The 21,505-nt window shown below is 48.1% G+C and overlaps 1 long non-coding RNA gene across 1 annotated transcript in view; it reads left to right on the plus strand.

The window, feature by feature from the left end:
• The window catches only part of LOC141097810 (uncharacterized), a 96,551-nt gene that overhangs the window by 1,424 nt on the left and 73,622 nt on the right, over nt 1–21,505 (plus strand). The window lies entirely within an intron of this gene.

The raw sequence follows: 21,505 nt of genomic DNA on the forward strand, positions 1-21,505 counted from the left end.
CTGCATGGAGTTTGTATGAACGCTCTGTTTTTACATGGGTTTTCTTCGGTTTCCCCCCAAAACACCAAAGACATAAACATAGGGAATGTAGATTGTGAGCTCCAATAGGGACAGTGATGATGTCAGTAAAGCGCTGCAGAATATGATGGCGCTATATAAGAAAAGTATAATAAATTAATGTTAACTGATTACATGTCTGTGGGAGTGAATGTAGGTATTTTTTAAGTGGCCCTATAATTAAATTTCATTACAAATTAATAGATCCAGATTTCTCACTAGGAGTCAGAGTTCTGTGGGTTTTTTTCCCTAATTTCCTGCTTCCACCGCCAGTTAAAAGCATAAGATGTAGCAAGCTTGGCATTTAAGGTGAAACATACCATGGTGCAGCAAGCGCTAACTAAAGTTTGTTAGCGTTAACATGATATTTAACACATCACATGGCATTGAGAATGCAAAGTTAGGCTCCGTTCCCACAATGATTTTTTGGTGAGTTTTGACGCTGAATTTTTGGAAAAAAAATGCAAGTAACCTGTCTTATATAATGAGTGCAGAAATCCTGCAGAAAATCTGCAACATCCAAAAGCTCCCCCAAAAACGCTGATCAAGGGAACGTAGGGTGATATGTATTGTGTTAAACATTGACTAAGGCTACGTTCACACAATGAACTTTTGGTGACACTGACCAATCAAAAGGCTGCAAGAAAAATGCTTCTGGGTTCAAATACTCATCCAAAATGTTTTAAAAAATCTTCAAAACATCTTTAGGAAACGATTGAAGGGGTTGTGCAATCATAAGCTACAAGTTTGTAGTCACACAATGCACACTGTGTGGATTCTCTGGTGCAGGCCCCAGTAGCGAGCGGACGAGTGACCACAAGAATGTGATTTGCACACTTACGGCCACATTCCGACTAGACGTGTCTGCTCTTGTTCAATACACTTGCAGTGAGCAAGGCTGCACACGTCTAGTTGGCACGAGAACACATGTATGCAAGATCACACACTTGTGGTTACGTGATGAATCCTGATAGTGTGTATGCAGGGCCGGTTTTAGACAAAGTGGAGCCCTGGGCAAAAGTGTAAAGTGGGGTCCTAAATGCTAATATATTGCACAATCACACATATTGCACTATCACACAGAAACATTTTGGTTGTATTTACATGCGCTGAGATCAGCCAGTTAGACGAGAGTGATCGACAATATTCTAGTCATTCGCCGCTTGTTTCCTGGCCTTTTACACCAGCTGAGGAATAATGATGGGGACAGAACGATCACTAGTAGATTAATCTGTCCCCATACAGTATCTTGTTATTAGCAGCATATCTGCGGTTTACTCCGGCGATGTGCTGCCGAGAACAAGGATTTCTATTCTGGCATAACAAAATCAATTACTCGATGAATAGGCAGCATTTTGTTTGCTTAGTATAATACTCCCCATAGTTCTCCACATAGTATAATACTTCCCATAGTGCTCCACCTAGTATAATGTGCACAACAGTCTTCTATATAGTGCTCCATTCAGTATAATACACCCCATAGTCTTCCACATAGTATAATGGACACCCATAGTCTTCCATATGCTATAATGCACACCCCATAGTGCTCCATACAGTATAATACACCCCATAATCTTCCATGTAGTATAATGCACATCCATAGTCCTCCTTATAGTATAATGCGCACCCCATAGTGCTCTATACAGTACAATGCACTCCATAGTCTTCCACATGGTATAATGCACACCCATAGTCCTCCATACAGTATAATATATCCCATAGTGCTCCATACAATATAATATACTCCATAGTGTTTCATACAATATAATGCACCCTATAGTGCCCCATACAGTATAATCCACTCCATAGTGTTCCATACAGGATAATATACACCCCATAGTACAATGCACCCCATAGTCAGTATCATCTCTACGCTGATGACACACAGATCTACATCTCTGGACCAGATATCACCTCCCTACTAACCAGAATCCCTCAATGTCTGTCCACTATTTCATCCTTCTTCTCCGCTAGATTTCTGAAACTCAACATGGACAAAACAGAATTCATCATCATTCCCCCATCTCACGTGACCCCCCCTACGAACCTATCAATTACAGTAAATGACTGCCCACTCTCCCCAGTCCCACAAGCTCGCTGCCTCGGAGTAATCCTTGATGCTAATCTCTCCTTCAAACCACATATCCAAGCCCTTTCCACTTCCTGCCGACTTCAACTCAAAAATATTTCACGAATCCGTTCATTCCTCACCCAAGAATCTGCAAAAACCCTAGTCCATGCCCTCATCATCTCTCGCCTTGACTACTGCAACCTCCTGCTCTGTGGCCTCCCCTCAAACACTCTCGCACCCCTCCAATCTATTCTAAACTCTGCGGCCCGACTAATCCACCTGTCCCCCCGCTATTCCCCAGCTTCTCCCCTCTGTCAATCCCTTCACTGGCTCCCAATTGCCCAGAGACTCCATTACAAAACCCTAACCATGACATACAAAGCCATCCACAACCTGTCTCCCCCATACATCTGTGACCTCGTCTCCCGGTACTTTCCTGCACGCAACCTCCGATCCTCACAAGATCTCCTTCTCTACTCCCCTCCAGGGCTGCCAATAGGAATTTCGGGGCCCCATACTGGTAAAATTTTCAGGGCCCCCTTGAGACTCCGCCCAGGCTCCACCCCAGCCCCGCCTTCACCCCTCGAACTATCCAAAGTCCCGCAGCTATCGCTTGGAAAAACTCCACTTCTTACCAATCACACATTAACAGTTCCCATCAACAGATTACACATATAGCCTGCAGCTTTTGTTTTGGCCAAAAGATTTTGTAAGTCGCCACCATAACACGGTAGCCTCTTTTGGCTGTGCCCTAAACTACTGTAACTTATTAAATATTGTTAAAATATGTGATACAAATTAGGTATATTTTTATTTTTCAATTTTTAAAATGACCAATAATATCACATACAAGGGAAAAATACCACTGCACCATGTCCAGACCACATAGTGACCTATAATACCACACAGAAGGAACAAATACCGCCAGACCATGACCAGACCATATATTACCACCACAGTGACCGAATAATATCACATACAAGGGACAAATACCACCGCACCATGACCAGACCACATATTACCACCACAGTGACTGAATACTACAATACTGATCAGTAGTAAAAAAAAACACGATACTATCACCATAAGTGCCATTATACACAGGAGATCTGTACTTAATATGCAGTGTCTGTGTATAGGTAATACAGTGATCAATGACATTATACACAGGGCCTCTATACAGTGTATAGTGTCAGTGTATAGGTAACACATTAACTCACCAGTGACGTCTCTAGGTGAAGTCCTTCATCTTTGTTTTTCATCTTTCATCCAGCACAGACCGCCATCACATCTTCCAGCCAGGGCTCGTCTCTGCAGGAAATAACAAAGTTACCTAGAGCTCCACTTGCAAAACACATGACTTATTTTTCCCAACTTCTACATTACATCACATGAAGAAAAAAAGGCGACATAGTGTCGCTCTACAGAGTAACAGTACCTCCCCCCATTTAAAACAGTATACTCAAAAAATAAAATAAATACATCACTACAGTAATAATATCCCTTAATTAGACCCTGTGGTAATAATATCCCCCATCATAGCCCCCCTATGTCTCATTCCTGGCTTCAGCCATACGTTCTCCCATCTCACCCTCATAAGTATCCATTCTGCCCCATATGATCTCCCCATCCTGCCCCATCTGTCTCCATCGTATCCATCCTGCCCCATGATCCTGCACGATCTGTCTCCAACCCTGCCCCATCTGTCTCCAATCCTGCCCAAAGTGTCTCCAGTCATGCCCCCATGTCTTTGATCCTACCCCTGTGTCTCCAATCATGCCCCGTATCTCATTCTGCCCCTTCCTGTGTCTCACTGTCACATTCTGCCCCCATCGTGTCCAGCATTCTGCTCCCATCGTGTCCAGCATTCTGCTCCCATCGTGTCCAGCATTCTGCCCAATCGTGTCCAGCATTCTGCCCCATCGTATCCAGCATTCTTCCCCATTGTGTCCAGCAATCTGCCTCATTGTGCCCAGCATTCTGCTCCCATCATGACCAGCAATCTACCCCCATTGTGACCAGCCATCTGCCCCATCGTGTTCAGCAATCTGCCCCATCGTGCCCAGCATTCTGCCCCATCGTGTCCAGCATTCTGCCCCATTGTGTCCAGCATTCTGCCCCCATAGTCACCAGCATTCTGCCCCCATAGTTTCCAGCATTCTGCCCCATCGTGTCCAGCATTCTGCCCCCTCGTCACCAGCATTCTGCCCCCATCGTCACCAGCATTCTGCCCCATCGTCACCAGCATTCTGCTCCCATCGTCACCAGCATTCTGCCCCCATAGTGTCCAGCATTCTGCCCCATCGTCACCAGCATTCTGCCCCCATCGTCACCAGTATTCTGCCCCCATAGTGTCCAGCATTCTGCCCCATCGTCACCAGCATTCTGCCCCCATCGTCACCAGCATTCTGCCCCCATAGTGTCCAGCATTCTGCCCCATCGTTATCAGCATTCTGCCCCCATCGTCACCAGCATTCTGCCCCATCGTGTCCAGCATTCTGCCCCCATAGTGTCCAGCATTCTGCCCCATCATGTCCAGCATTCTTCCCCCATTGTCACCGGCATTCTGCCCCATCGTGTCCAGCATTCTGCCCCCATAGTGTCCAGCATTCTGCCCCATCGTCACCAGCATTCTGCCCCTCATAGTGTCCAGCATTCAGCCCCCCATAGTGTCCAGCATTCAGCCCCCATAGTGTCCAGCATTCAGCCCCCATAGTGTCCAGCATTCTGCCCCATCGTGACCAGCAATCTGCCCCCATTGTGACCAGCAATCTGCCCCATCGTGTTCAGCAATCTGCCCCATCGTGCCCAGCATTCTGCCCCATCGTGCCCAGCATTCTGCCCCATCGTGCCCAGCATTCTGCCCCATCGTGTCCAGCATTCTGCTCCATCGTGTCCAGCATTCTGCCCCATCGTGTTCAGCATTCTGCCCCCATAGTCACCAGCATTCTGCCCCCATAGTGTCCAGCATTCTGCCCCATCGTGTCCAGCATTCTGCCCCATCGTCACCAGCATTCTGCCCCATCGTCACCAGCATTCTACCCCCATCGTCACCAGCATTCTGCCCCCATAGTGTCCAGCATTCTGCCCCATCGTCACCAGCATTCTGCCCCCATCATCACCAGCATTCTGCCCCCATAGTGTCCAGCATTCTGCCCCATCGTCACCAGCATTCTTCCCCCATCGTCACCAGCATTCTGCCCCCATAGTGTCCAGCATTCTGCCCCATCGTTACCAGCATTTTGCCCCCATCGTCACCAGCATTCTGCCCCATCGTGTCCAGCATTCTTCCCCCATTGTCACCGGCATTCTGCCCCATCGTGTCCAGCATTCTGCCCCCATAGTGTCCAGCATTCTGCCACCATAGTGTCCAGCATTCTGCCCCATCGTCACCAGCATTCTGCCCCCATAGTGTCCAGCATTCTGCCCCCATAGTGTCCAGCATTCTGCCCCATCGAGTCCAGCATTCTGCCCCCATCATGTCCAGCATTCTACACCCATAATGTCCAGCATTCTGCCCCCATTGTCACCAGCATTCTGCCCCATCGTCACCAGCATTCTGCCCCCATAGTGTCCAGCATTCTGCCCCATTGTGTCCAGCAATCTGCCCCCATAGTGTCCAGCATTTTTCCCCATCGTCACCAGCATTCTGCCCCCATCGTCACCAGCATTCTGCCCCCATAGTTTCCAGCATTCTGCCCCATTGTGTCCAGCATTCTTCCCCCATTGTCACCAGCATTCTGCCCCCATAGTCACCAGCATTCTTCCCTCATAGTGTCCAGCATTCTGCCCCATCGTGTCCAGAATTCTGCCCCATCATGTCCAGCATTCTGCCCCCTCATCACCAGCATTCTGCCCCCTCGTCACCAGCATTCTGCCCCATCGTCACCAGCATTCTGCCCCATCGTCACCAGCATTCTGTCACCATCGTCACCAGCATTCTGCCCCCAAAGTGTCCAGCATTCTGCTCCATCGTGTCAAGCATTCTGCCCCCATTGTCACCAGCATTCTGCCCCATCGTGTCCAGCATTCTGCCCCACATAGTGTCCAGCATTCTGCCCCCATAGTGTCAAGCATTCTGCCCCCATCGTGTCCAGCATTCTGCCCCATCGTCACCACATTCTGCCCCCATCGTCACCAGCATTCTGCCCCATCGTCACCAGCATTCTGCCCTCATAGTGTCCAGCATTCTGCCCCATCATCACCAGCATTCTGCCCCCATCGTCACCAGCATTCTGCCCCCATCGTCACCAGCATTCTGCCCCATCATGTCCAGCATTCTGCCCCATCGTGTCCAGCATTCTGCCCCGATAGTGTCCAGCATTCTGCTCCCATAGTGTCAAGCATTCTGCCCCCATCATGTCCAGAATTCTGCCCCATCGTCACCAGCATTCTGCCCCCATAGTGTCCAGCATTCTGCCCCCATAGTGTCCAGAATTCTACCCCCATAATGTTCAGCATTCTGCCCCCATTGTGTCCAGCATTCTGCCCCCATCATGTCCAGCATTCTGCCCCTATCATGTCCAGCATTCTGCCCCATCGTCACCAGCATTTTGCCCCCATAATGTCCAGCATTCTGCCCCATAGTGTCTAGCAATCTGCCCCCATAGTGTCCAGCATTCTTCCCCATCATGTCCAGCATTCTGCCCCATCATGTCCAGCATTCTGCCTGCATTGTCACCAGCATTCTGCTCTATCTTGTCCAGCATTCAGCCCCCATAGTGTCCAGCATTCAGCCCCCATAGTGTCCAGCATTCTGCCCCATCGTGACCAGCAATCTGCCCCCATTGTGACCAGCAATCTGCCCCATCGTGTTCAGCAATCTGCCCCATCGTGCCCAGCATTCTGCCCCATCGTGCCCAGCATTCTGCCCCATCGTGCCCAGCATTCTGCCCCATCGTGCCCAGCATTCTGCCCCATCGTGTCCAGCATTCTGCCCCATCGTGTTCAGCATTCTGCCCCCATAGTCACCAGCATTCTGCCCCCATAGTGTCCAGCATTCTGCCCCATCGTGTCCAGCATTCTGCCCCATCGTCACCAGCATTCTGCCCCATCATCACCAGCATTCTACCCCCATCGTCACCAGCATTCTGCCCCCATAGTGTCCAGCATTCTGCCCCATCGTCACCAGCATTCTGCCCCCATCATCACCAGCATTCTGCCCCCATAGTGTCCAGCATTCTGCCCCATCGTCACCAGCATTCTTCCCCCATCGTCACCAGCATTCTGCCCCCATAGTGTCCAGCATTCTGCCCCATCGTTACCAGCATTTTGCCCCCATCGTCACCAGCATTCTGCCCCATCGTGTCCAGCATTCTTCCCCCATTGTCACCGGCATTCTGCCCCATCGTGTCCAGCATTCTGCCCCCATAGTGTCCAGCATTCTGCCACCATAGTGTCCAGCATTCTGCCCCATCGTCACCAGCATTCTGCCCCCATAGTGTCCAGCATTCTGCCCCCATAGTGTCCAGCATTCTGCCCCATCGAGTCCAGCATTCTGCCCCCATCATGTCCAGCATTCTACACCCATAATGTCCAGCATTCTGCCCCCATTGTCACCAGCATTCTGCCCCATCGTCACCAGCATTCTGCCCCCATAGTGTCCAGCATTCTGCCCCATTGTGTCCAGCAATCTGCCCCCATAGTGTCCAGCATTTTTCCCCATCGTCACCAGCATTCTGCCCCCATCTTCACCAGCATTCTGCCCCCATAGTTTCCAGCATTCTGCCCCATTGTGTCCAGCATTCTTCCCCCATTGTCACCAGCATTCTGCCCCCATAGTCACCAGCATTCTTCCCTCATAGTGTCCAGCATTCTGCCCCATCGTGTCCAGAATTCTGCCCCATCATGTCCAGCATTCTGCCCCCTCATCACCAGCATTCTGCCCCCTCGTCACCAGCATTCTGCCCCATCGTCACCAGCATTCTGCCCCATCGTCACCAGCATTCTGTCCCCATCGTCACCAGCATTCTGCCCCCAAAGTGTCCAGCATTCTGCTCCATCGTGTCAAGCATTCTGCCCCCATTGTCACCAGCATTCTGCCCCATCGTGTCCAGCATTCTGCCCCACATAGTGTCCAGCATTCTGCCCCCATAGTGTCAAGCATTCTGCCCCCATCGTGTCCAGCATTCTGCCCCATCGTCACCACATTTTGCCCCCATCGTCACCAGCATTCTGCCCCATCGTCACCAGCATTCTGCCCTCATAGTGTCCAGCATTCTGCCCCATCATCACCAGCATTCTGCCCCCATCGTCACCAGCATTCTGCCCCCATCGTCACCAGCATTCTGCCCCATCATGTCCAGCATTCTGCCCCATCGTGTCCAGCATTCTGCCCCGATAGTGTCCAGCATTCTGCTCCCATAGTGTCAAGCATTCTGCCTCCATCATGTCCAGAATTCTGCCCCATCGTCACCAGCATTCTGCCCCCATAGTGTCCAGCATTCTGCCCCCATAGTGTCCAGAATTCTACCCCCATAATGTTCAGCATTCTGCCCCCATTGTGTCCAGCATTCTGCCCCCATCATGTCCAGCATTCTGCCCCTATCATGTCCAGCATTCTGCCCCATCGTCACCAGCATTTTGCCCCCATAATGTCCAGCATTCTGCCCCATAGTGTCTAGCAATCTGCCCCCATAGTGTCCAGCATTCTTCCCCATCATGTCCAGCATTCTGCCCCATCATGTCCAGCATTCTGCCTGCATTGTCACCAGCATTCTGCTCTATCTTGTCCAGCATTCTGCCCCCATTGTGTCCAGCATTCTGCCCCATCGTCACCAGCATTCTGCCCCCATCGTCACCAGCATTCTGCCCCCATAGTGTCCAGCATTCTGCCCCCTTAGTGTCCAGCATTCTGCCCCCATCGTGTCCAGCATTCTGCCCCATCGTGTCCAGCATTCTGCCCCATCGTCACCAGCATTCTGCCCCCATCGTCACCAGCATTCTGCCCCATCGTCACCAGCATTCTGACCCATCGTGTCCAGCATTCTGCCCCCATTGTCACCAGCATTCTGCCCCATCGTGTCCAGCATTCTGCCCCCATAATGTCCAGCATTCTGCCCACATTGTGTCCAGCATTCTGCCCCCATCGCGTCCAGCATTCTGCCCCCATCGTCACCAGCATTCTGCACCCATACTGTCCAGCATTCTGCCATCTGCCCCGGGCCCCCCGCTCTCAATAAATGAAAAAAAAAAACACAAGCTCTTCTTACCTGGCCGCGGTCCAGCGGCGAAGCTCCGGGCGTCCCTCCATGCAGAAGCGCACGCTCGCCAGCGACTGACAATGACGTCAGACGCCGGCGAGGTGCGCGCTGCAGTGGACGTCAGCTGCCAGCCTCTGATTGGCTGGCGGCTGTTAACTATTGACGTGCGGGCCCGCATGTCAATAGCAATCATCTGCCGCAGCGCCGAGGGCCTGGGTTAGCGTGCCAGTAGGGCCCGGTGAGCAGAGGAGACCGGGCCCGATGCGGGCCCCCTCTGCCCACCGGGCCCCATACGCCAGTCAGGGCAGTAATGCCCTGATGGCGGCCCTGCTCCCCTCTTATCTCCTCTTCCCACAATCGCATACAAGATTTCTCTCGCGCATCACCCCTACTCTGGAACTCTCTACCACAACATATCAGACTCTCACCTACCATCGAAACCTTCAAAAAGAGCCTGAAGACCCACCTCTTCCGACAAGCCTACAACCTGCAGTAACCACCGATCGACCAAACTGCTGCACGACCAGCTCTACCCTCGCCTACTGTATTATCACCCATCCCTTGAAGATTGTGAGCCCTCGCGGGCAGGGTCCTCTCTCCTCCTGTACCAGTTATGATTTGTATTGTTTAAGATTATTGTACTTGTTTTTATGTATACCCCTCCCTACATGTAAAGCGCCATGGAATAAATGGCGCTATAACAATAAATAATAATAATAATAGTCCTCCACATGAGTATAATGCAGCCCCCACAGGAGTATAATGCATCTCCATAGGAGTCTAATTCATCCCCTATAGTCCTGCAGTATTATGGCTACCACATACTCAATGATTTAAAAAATAAATACATATTTAACTCTCTCTGTTCCCCGCTGCAGCACATCTCCTCACCTCAGTAGCTCCACTGCACAACACAGCGTGGTGCACTATGAAGTGACGTCATTGCATGCTTGCTGCGTCAGAGGCAGAGGGGGATGATGGGAGAGGGGGCGCCATCTGATGCTCTCTCTTCCATCAGTGCTTTCAACTGTATCGGCATCCATGATGTCGATACAGTGGAATGCACAATCTGGGGTTTGGGGAGGGCGCTGGAATTGGGCCCCATAGTGGCCACGTGGTCTGCCGCTATTAGCGTCTCTGTCCGGAGGCTCATGGGGTAGTGGGAGCTCTAGGCAGATGCCTAGTCTGCCTGCCCCTATCGTAGGCCCTGTGTGTATGTTACACACTGTTTGGGTCTGTGCGCAAATTACAGATTTGCCACGTTTTCATGGTGTTTTTTTCTGCACAGGTTTGTCATAAAACCTGAAGGGTTTCCTGATGCCATCAAAGTGAATGAGAATCTTAATGTCTCAGGCACACGTTGCTTATTTTTGACTTGCGGATTTTGATGCTGATTTAAATCTGTCAATCCTTTTCAGCATTTTTGCTGAAGATTTCGCTCATATTAATGAGTGGGGAGAAATCTGCACCAAGAATGCATGTAAAAAATTATTACTATTTTGCCCAGGTGCAGAAATTTCTGCACCAAATACTTAATGTGTGCACATGCCCTAGGATTATGCAGGCTGTAGAGATTGCTGAAAATTTTCCCAAGGCTGGAAAATTAAAGTTTGCAAATTCTCCGGTCATTTGGGCACCTTTCGTTGAACTCAGTCTTAAATCAGTATGCACAAAGCTCCACTACTGCTGACATAAAGAAAGATTTCATTTATTTAGCTCAATGTTTCCTCCTGAACTGCTTAGTTAGAGGTTTATGGGCAGTAAAATACCCACCTGCTTCTAGGCTTGCAGATCCATGGGGAGGAGGGGAATGTAAAAGACTGGTAATGTATCTAGAATACACTCATACCACTGTAAGGCTGAGTTCACACGTGGCGTTTTTTTCGCGTTTCCGTGGCGGTTTTAACCGCGCGATTTTGCCGCGAAAACGCGAAAAATAAGCATCCCATGCATTCCTATGGGATTCCGCAATACTGTGCTAATGCTGCGGTTTTTACCGCGGCGGAATCGCTTCGCGGTAAAAATCGCAGCATGCTCATTAATTTGCGGAATCGCGGCGATCCCGCACCCATAGGAATGCATTGTTCCGCTTACTTCCCGCATGTGGCTGTGCACACCATGCGGAAAGTAAGCAGAACAATTGCGGATGGTACCCACGGTCCGGAGGAGAGGAGACTGTCCTCCGGGCTTTGGGTACCATATCCCTGTAAAAAATAGAATTTAAAATAAAAAATATTGTTATTCTCACCCTCCGACGTCCCGCGCAGCCTTCCCGCGCAGCCTTCCCGCCTCTCTCCACGCTCTCGTTCCCAGTAGTCCTTTGCGAAAATGCTCGCGATGACGTCCCTTCTCGCGGGATCGCGAAGTCTCGCGGTCATTCGCGCGACGTCATCGCGAATTACCGCGAGACGTCGCGATCCCGCGAGAACTGACGTCATCGCGGGCATTTTCGCAAAGGATTACTGGGAACGGCTGCGCGGGACGTCGGAGGGTGAGAATAACAGTATTTTTTATTTTTTTTTACATTCTATCTTTTACTACTGATGCCGCATAGGCAGCCTCAGTAGTAAAAAGTTGGTCACACTCGTCAAACACTATGTTTGACGAGTGTGACCAACCTGTCAATCAGTTCTCCAAGCGATGCTCCAGATCGCTTGGAAAACGCTAGCATTTTGCAAGCTAAATACGCTTGCAAAATGCTAGTTTTTCCGCGGGAAAATCGCGGGAATTTAAAATGCGATTTTCCCGCGGACTGGAATTCCGGAATTCTCGCGGTAATTTCCGCGAGAGTCCCGGTACGTGTGCACTTAGCCTCAAAGGTTCATCCTCCCAGATTGTTTCCCTGTACTTTACATGTGCGATACATTGTATTGTGCAGAACAAAATAATCGGCGGGCACTGTAAAACTAAAGTGTTAGGCTAAGTTCACGCGTAGTGGAACTCTCGCGGAAGTTACCGCGAGAATTCCGGAATTCCATTCCGCGGGAAAATCGCATTTTAAATTCCCACGATTTTCCCACGGAAAAACTAGCGATTTGCAAGCGTAGTTAGCTTGCAGAATGCTAGCGTTTTCCAAGCGATCTGTAGCATCGCTTGGAGAACTGATTGACAGGTTGGTCACACTCGTCAAACACAGTGTTTGACGAGTGTGATCAACTTTTTACTATTGAGGCTGCCTATGCAGCATCAGTAGTAAAAAGATCTAATGTTAAAAATAATTAAAAAAATAAAAAATGGTGTTATATTCACCTTCCGGCGTCCCGCGCAGCCTTCCCGGGCCTCAGCGACGCTCCCGTTCCCCGCGATGCCTGGCGAGACCTTTGATGATGTCGCGGTCTCGTGAGGAATAGGGACCACTACATTATCACGAGACCGCGGCGTCATCAAAGGACTCGCAAGGCATTACAGGGAACGGGAGCATCGCTGAGGCCCGGGAAGGCTGCGCGGGACGCCGGAAGGTGAATATAACACCATTTTTTATTCTATTTTTTTACAGGGATATGGTACCCACAGCCCGGAGGACAGTCTCCTCTCCTCCGGACCGTGGGTACCATCCGCAAATATTCTGCTTACTTTTCACATTGTGGGCACAGCCACATGCGGAAAGTAAGCAGAACAATGCAATCCTATGGGTGCGGGATCGCCACGATTCCGCAAAGTAATGAGCATGTTGCGTATTTTTCCCCCATAGGATTGTATGGGATGCTGTTTTTTTGTGTTTTCGCGGCAAAATTGCGCATTAAAAAACATCACGAAAATGCAAAAAAAACGCGACGTGTGAACGCAGCCTTACTGCTCTTCTCTTAAAAAGAAAATTCCAAGATTTCCATTGGAAATCAAAGAAAAAAATCTGGGGCACTACCAATTATAAATCTCTAATGATGCGTTACCAACAATGTTTCTTTTAACCCCTTGAAAACACGTGCCTTACATTTATGATGTACAGTGTCCATGAATGCAGAGCCCAGGGATGAATCCAGGAGCAGTGGGAGATAGTCCTATATTGCAGATGATATTCTGCTTTAATGACCGGGATCAGAGATGTCTCTGATCTTGGCCACTTGAACCCTCAGTTGCTGCAAATAAGTAGTTATAGGGAGGAGACTGGCACAATTGTCAAATAGCGATGATGTTCCATAACAGGTAGGGGCTGGTGATGAGTGAACGTGCTACGATAAGTTGTTATTTGAGCGTGCTCGGGTGCTAACCGAGTGTCTTTGGCGTGCTTGAGAAATATGTTCAATTCCCCGCGGCTGCATGTCTCGCGGATGTTCGACAGTGCAACACATGCAAGGATTGCCTAACAAACCGGTAATCCCTGCATGTGTTGTAACTGTTGAACAGACACGAGACATGCAGCCGGGGGACTGGAACATATTTTTCAAGCACGTTCACTCATCACTATTAGGGGTCTAAAGAAGACCCCCAGGTCTGGCATGTGTGTAAGCCGTGTTATGGGGTTTAAAAAGCTGTTAATTTTAGACCTATGTGTAATGCTCTGCAATACAGAATTATTAAGTGGTAATAAAAAAAAAAAAAAAACGAATAGATAAAAAAATTCCTTAAGAAATCTAAAAAGTCCATTTTCTAGTTATAAAATATCTTATGGGAAAAATAGGTATGACTGTAATGTAAAATAGACCTGAAATGGCAGAACTGCGGTATAGTTCACCATATACAGTAGTTCAGGAATCAAATTTAGTCAATAAATCCTGCATCCCGTAAAATGGTACCAATGAAAAACTACAGGTTATTCTGCAAAAAAAAAAATGCTTTCACATCTGCGGCAGTAATAAAGAAAAGTTATAAATCTGAGAATGCGGAAGCAAAACTTACAGACATCAAGATTAACAGCAGGTGAGCAAGTGAACAAGAAATGTCAAAATATTTGTGAAATAATTGAATGAAATAAATAATTTTATTAAAAAAAACAAAGGAAATTTTTTTTATAATATCTTATTTTTTTGTTGTTGGGGTGGGGCTACAAAATAATAGGATTGTCCGTTTTGTCTGAGCATTCAGAAATATGATTACAGCCCAATAAATACATGGCAATCAAAAGTCTAGAGATGCTCATTGATTTCTATTAGAGAATGTTGTATACCTGCTCTGTGATGAGAGTAGGAGGAGGTGAGCTGTGACTGCTTCCTATTGTGACTGGAGGATCCAGTTTTATATAACAGACATGTTACTATAATGGCTCGGTTTCGGGACTCAATCCAATGACCTGTTGCTTTGTGTTCGGGTCTTCTGTCTGTTGAGCTATTGCTCTGTTCCTTCTTTGTCCCAATGCTAATTGTTCCTATTGTCCTTATTCTCCTTTCTTGGTTTGCTCCTTTCCAGGTGTTTTCCATTTCCCCAGTTTGATTTGCCCTATCACATTCTGGGTGGGGCGTTTTATATTATGCTTTCACTGCACTTCCTTGCTGGCTATACTTCTAGGTGGATTTGTGCTCAGGGGTTCCATCCCTTTAGCAAAGAGATTTACTCTGTTAAGCTAACACTGCTTATATTCTTCCTGTGTGTTTGCTTGCCTACCTTCCCAGCACCTTTTCCTTTTACCACTGTTAGGTTTTTGGGAGATTATTCTAGTTTAATTAATTTTTAGTTTTCCTTATTACCTCTTTCCCCTTTTATTAAGGTGCTTTAAGTTTCCCTCCCTGGGTCTTCGTGTCCACCTACATACCTTCCTTTCTCCTTGGTGGCATTGTGTTGGGGCCTTACCTCCGGTTCCTCAGGCGGCACGAGAAATACCTCGATGGCCTTTTCACAAGTCAGGTCCGAGGTGGTGTTTTTAGTTGTGCGGTTAAGGATTCACTAGTCTGTACAGGGACCAGTTGGGCGTAGGTGCAGCATCTCTCAGTAGTAAGTCTTCCTTACTCCCTTTACCCATGTACCCATAACTTATTATGAGTCTTGGTGGTAAAAGTGAAAACTTTTAGTCTTTTTTTATGTACTGTAGACTGTAATAATGGAAAAGTAAAGCTCGTTATAAAATAAAAAATAAGCTTTACTTACCACTCCTGTGGTCTCTGAAGGGACCAGATGCAATTCTCAGATGAATCAAGCCTTTTCATCAGTGACCTGACCCGTGATTGCCATCAGTAGTCATGTGACCAATGAATGGTACGCCATTGCTTCTTGAATTTTGCATCAGTGTTTTTGGATGCCAAAGCCATCGAAAATCTATAATTGTAAGAGTGACACCTTTTCTGTGCTTTGGAAACGCTCCTCGTTTTGACATGCAAATACTGATCAAAAATGCTGATTTGTTAATGACGCCTTAGGGTCCCGTTATATTTAGCGATGCACCAGCGATCCCGACAACGATCAGGATCGCTGGGGCATCGCTAAATGGTCGCTAGTGAGCTGCCAAACAGGCAGATCTCACCAGCGACGCAGCAACGATCCAGCGATGCTCCGCGGTCGCTCCTCCCTGTCAGACGTCAGCGATGATGACGACTTCCACCTGCGTCCAGGCGTCGCTAGTCGGTGCCAGCGGGACGCCAACGAGAAGAAAATAGCCCAGGACGTTCGAGCGCGATCAGCGATATCCAGCGGGGGGGCCGGTCGCAGGTACGTGTCACATGTAGCGAGGTTGCTAGCGATATCGCTGTTGCACCACAAAATCGGTGACGCTTTAGCGATAACGCTAGCGATCTCGCCATGTGTAAAAGGTCCTTTAGGCTGATGGGAAGAGGAGACTCAAGCCAAATAAGGGGGCAGCTACTACCTCCAATAATATGCTGCAAAAAGACAGGCCAGTTTCTGTAGAATGTAAGTCCGCAAGGACAGGGTCCTCTCCCCTCTGTACCAGTCTGTCATTGTAAATTTGTTGTGGAAACTTGTTTACTGTTAACGATATCTATAACTTTGTATGTAACCCCCCTTCTCATGTACAGCACCATGAAATTAATGGTGCTATATAAATAAATAATAATAATAATAATACTAATAGAATAAAGCAAGTGTGAACAGGTGCAAACTGCTGCGACTGCGTCTTATACAAACAAGAGAATACGGCCGCCTCTGTAAGTTCTAAGATGTCTGCAAACATTGAATATGTCAAACTCATTCTACATTACTGCCATACAGAATATACTCCGATAGTTCAGGTATATAGATAGGTATAATGCAAATATTATAAATTGTTCTTTATTATTATTTTTTATTTGTCATTATTTTTTCCTTGCAACATAAGCCCATAATCAGGTGATGTCTACTTTCCCTAGGCGCCATTCAGTGATTCTCAGAGTTTGCAGCCATCTGTCCAGTTTTTTTGTGCTTTGGATCATGTTGTATCTGTTATGGTGACATCCAGTCCGAGTTATATTAAGGTTTCTGGGCTTCCTGCGTGCTGCCGTGTGGAGATCACTGTATGCTGCAGAGGTGACAGTCTGGGAATTCTGCCCAGACACATGCTAGTTCTCCAGCACAGCCTTATCAGGGCACCTGGGGTGGTGGTGGGAGCAGAGCCAAGCGGTCACGGAGATGGTCATCTATGTAACACCTCCTAGAGGTCAAATAATACACATAGTAAACAACATAACCTCCATCCTCCGAGAGAGAATCACTACATAATAGTAATTAATACGAATACAGAACCACTCTAGGAGAGAAAAGCGCAAATAGGGTCTTATCCGATGCTAGTTTCTAAATAAATATCAGTTTGCACTCACCTTGTCTTCCATATTGTAAAAGCCCATAGGACTCACAAAATCATTTTCTTTTTCAGTTTCTCTTTTTTCATTTTTTAATGCTTTTTTTGATGTTGATATACCTGTAAAAGAAAATAAGGATGTTCAAATACTAAAATGTTTATTTATTTTTTTTTTCATTTTGTATCTTTCTAAAATACATTGTCATCTGTTGTATTACGCGCCAACACTATGAACTTTGACACTGTTCTGACATGTGATTATCTCTTGGCGCAAGATTCGAATGTCTGCATCTATATAAACAGTATGTAAGGATATTGTACACTTATGCATCTCCTGAGGAAGAAGTTATGTGAACTTCAAAACGCGTTGAGAGAATATTCAATGAAATACCATCTTTTATCCATATACTGGGACTGTGATTTCTACAGCAGCGTGGCTAATATCCACGTTTCCTTCTATCTGCTATAATTAATACTAATATCCTGAAGAATTTGGTCCTTATGGTAAAATGTTGTTCTTACCTTCTCATTTCATTCAATTATTAAAGTAACACATTTGACGATCAAGTTTAAATATCTACTGTGCGTAGTGCCTGTTGTTAGAAGGTTGATTCAACAATTAGGTGATCACAAGCTATAAGATCAGATGTGATCTCCCGGGGAATTCAGTAGTAAGTGTTCAGATTCTCTGCAGCGCCTCCACAGTGTACATAATGTATTACACGGTAAAACAAACAAAAAAATAGCCTCACCGTGTCCTATATTGTGATTCAGTTCGTCTTGCAATGTAGTGGGTCTCCAGCCAATAGTCGTGACTTGCGACTTATCATAAGAAAGAAATTTTGGCGAGTCCCAAAAATAGATAAAATCCTCCAATTTATTTCAAATATTTTAAAAGATCATATAGGTTGGGGATACATCTCAACGCGTTTCTGGCAAAAGCCCTTATTCACTGAGATACAAATTCCTTATGATACATGGTATAAAAACAAATGGGAACCAACCGTTGATCAATGAACACACATGTCAGCAATCAATCACATTTTGAGAATAATTTGCATAATCAACAAGCTAGATCCCAAGAAAAAAAAAAAACCTCCATAATCAAACCACCGGAATTTAACATAGATAAAAGGTGTCATTTCTATAATTCATACCATTGGGGCATTTTGTGTCAAGTTTGATGATCCAAAATAGTTCTGTTAGGAGGAGTTTTTTCTTCCACTCACTGCCTCTAATAGGATTATCCACTCTTTCTATCCCATACAGTGGCGGATTATAATGAGGTCATTCTGGGCTGTAGCCCAGGGCCCAGTGGTGTGGGGGGGCCCACCAGCTCAAGGAAAATTGCCCCATTATAATCCGCCACCATAGCGCCACACCCCCCCCATGTACCGACCCTTCCTCCCCCTTCCAGACCCACCGGCCACCGCAGAGCCAGCCCTTCACTGATAAATCCCTGCTCTGTGCGCACAGGACCTGTGATGAGCTCACAGGAGGGGAGGAGTCAGGGGTTACATGATCAGGGGCCCTTCAGTGGAGGCCCCTGATCATGTGACACCTGACTCCTCCCTTCCTGTGACCTCATCACAGGTCCTGTGCACACAGTCCTCAATGTATTGTATGTGGGACTGCTGTGCTGGTTGTCATGGTGCTAGATGAGGGAATTATGTGTGGGGTCAGGAGGGGTTTACAGGGTGAATGTAGCTGCATGTGTGTGCGAGGTGTACAGAGCAGAGTTGCGAGTGTGTGAGGTGTACGGAGCAGAGCCGCGAATGTGTGAGGTGTACGGAGCGGAGCTGCGCATGTGCGAGGTGTACGGAGCGGAGCCGCGAATGTGCGAGAGGTGTATGGAGCAGAGCTGCGTTTGTGTGGGGTGTACGGAGCAGTGCCGCGAATGTGCGAGGTGTACGGAGAGGAGCCGAGTGTGTGCGAGGTGTACGGAGCGGAGCCGCGTGTGTGCGAGGTGTACGGAGCGGAGCCGCGTGTGTGCGAGGTGTACGGAGCGGAGCCGCGTGTGTGCGAGGTGTACGGAGCGGAGCCGCGTGTGTGCGAGGTGTACGGAGCGGCGTGTGTGCGAGGTGTACGGAGCGGAGCCACATGTGTGTATGAGGTGTATGGAGCGAAGCAGCGTGTGTGTACGAGGTGTACGGAGCGGAGCCGCGTGTGTGCGAGGTGTACGGAGCGGAGCCACGTGTGTGCGAGGTGTACGGAGCGGAGCCGCGTGTGTGCGAGGTGTATGGAGCGGAGCCGCGTGTGTGCGAGGTGTACGTAGCGGAGCCACATGTGTGTATGAGGTGTATGGAGCGAAGCTGCGTGTGTGTACGAGGTGTACGGAGCGAAGCAGCGTGTGTGTACGAGGTGTGTGGAGCCGCATGTGTGCGAGGTGTATGGAATGGAGCCCTGTGTGTTTACGGAGCGGAGCCGCGTGTGTACGAGGTGTACGGAGCGGAGCCGCGCGCGTGCGCGGTGTACGGAGTGGAGCCTCGTGTGTGTACGAAGTGTGCGGAGTGAAGCCGCGTGTGTGTACGAGGTGTACGGAGCGGATCCGCGTGTGTACGAGGTGTATGGAGCAAAGCCGCATGTGTACAAGGTTTACGGAGCAGAGCCATGTGTGTACTGAGTGGAGCCATGTGTGTGCGAAGTGTACGGAGCGAAGCCGTGTGTATGAGGCATACAAAGTGGAACCATGTGTGTATGAGGTGTACGGAGCCATGCATGTACAAGGTGTATGATGGGGAGCATTCATACCTCCCAACCGTCCCAGAATTTGAGAGTCTGCCCCACTGCCCCGACCGGGAGCTTACTTTTCCTGCGGATACAGGAGTATACGGCGGAGCCCCGAGGAGCACTTGAAAACTCGCACATGACATTCCATCAGAAGTGACGTGCTGGAAGATGACCGGAGGAGATTGTGACAGAACAATGGAGGCACTTCAGGGAATGCTTCAGATCATCACCATGTCCTATGTCCTCCTCCGACAGTGCGGACAGCAGGATCACCTTGGACTCGGGGATGTCGGCCATATGTGTGGATCATGATATGTCCTGCACCAGGAGGCTCAGGTGGGCACTACAATGTGAGCCAGGCTGGTATAGTATCTTTATAGAATCTTTCTTTCCCCTCTTTCCTTGTCTTTCTTTTTCTCTGTTCTTTCTTTCTTTCTTTCACTTTCAGTTCTTTCTTTCCTCTCTTTCTTTCTCTCTCCCTCTCTGTTCTTTATTTCCCATTTCTTTCTTTTTTTTCTCTCATTGTTCTTTCTTTCACCTCTTTCTTTCTCTTTGTTCCTTCTTTCCCCTCTTTCTCTCTCCCTCTCTGTTCTTTCTTTCTTTCCCCTTTCTTTATTTTTTCTCTCTTTGTTCTTTCTTTCCCCTCTTTCTTTCTCTCTGTTCTTTCTTTCTCTCTCCCTCTCTGTTCTTTCTTTCTTTCCCCTCTTTCTTTTGATCTCTCTCTTCTTTTTTTCTGTCCCCTCTTTCTTTCTCTCTGTTCTTTCTTCCTTTCTCTCTCTGTTTCTCTCTTTCTTTCTCTCTCTTTTTTCTTTTTTCTCTCTCTCTCTGTTCTTTCTTTTCCTCAGTCAGTGTGCCTACAGTAACAGCAACTGTGCCCACAGTACCAATCAGTGTAATCAGCAGTGCTAAATGGGTGTGGTTGGGGCGTGGACATGGATGAGACTAGTTGTGAAATGGGTGTGGTCGGGCGGCCGGTAACCAATCATCACAGTGGAAGTCACCTGTTTCCATCAACTTTGTTATATATCTGCAGTGGGCACCTCTAGTAAGGTGGGCGCGAGATGGCGGGTCTTGTCACCTCTGCCTCACACATAAGTTACTATGAGGTGTACTTTATTCCTGCCACATTTCTTTCTTGGCCTACTGAGAGAAATGTTTTGACCAGTTGAAAGTTATACAACCTGAGGATTGTGCATGTGTGTGGCGCCCCCAGGAGTATGGTTGCCACAGTGGCATTGCCTTCCTCCAGGGAGGGTGATGTCAGGCTTGGAAGCAATGAAGGGTCTCTCTAGCAGTTAACCATAACATGCAACACACTTCCCACTCCAGGCCAGCAGAGGGAGCTCTGAACCAGAATTGGGGGAGGAGTGCTCTGAGGGCCAGGAAGGGAAATTAGTCATTTCTGTGAGGAGGGCGAAGTGTGTAGACGTGGAGAGAGAAGCTGGGGGACTGAGCAGAGTTGAGAGCTCGTTCCCAGCTGGAGCGCATGATCTGGAGCCTGGTCTTCACGGTTGTATGGATACAAATGGTCCTGCAACAGAAACCAGAGGAATAGGAAGCTGTAAATGCTCTATTCCCTTCTAAAACTCGGAGGCACAACAGCGTGTGAGCCAAAGGAAATAGAAGGCTACAGCTGTCTGCCATACGAGGTAGATCCAAAAGGGAAGAAGTAGGAACGTCAGTGTAACATAGTACTGCATGTACCTCAAGTAAGCGCTAGGAAGGAGACTACACAACCTATCTGCATAGAGAGATTCCTGAGTTGCTTCCAGGCTAATCAGCTCC

The sequence above is a fragment of the Dendrobates tinctorius genome, unplaced genomic scaffold, assembly GCF_039654945.1.
Source record: "Dendrobates tinctorius isolate UK_male_01 unplaced genomic scaffold, ASM3965494v1 ptg000086l, whole genome shotgun sequence".
In the NCBI taxonomy this organism is placed as follows: domain Eukaryota; kingdom Metazoa; phylum Chordata; class Amphibia; order Anura; family Dendrobatidae; genus Dendrobates; species Dendrobates tinctorius.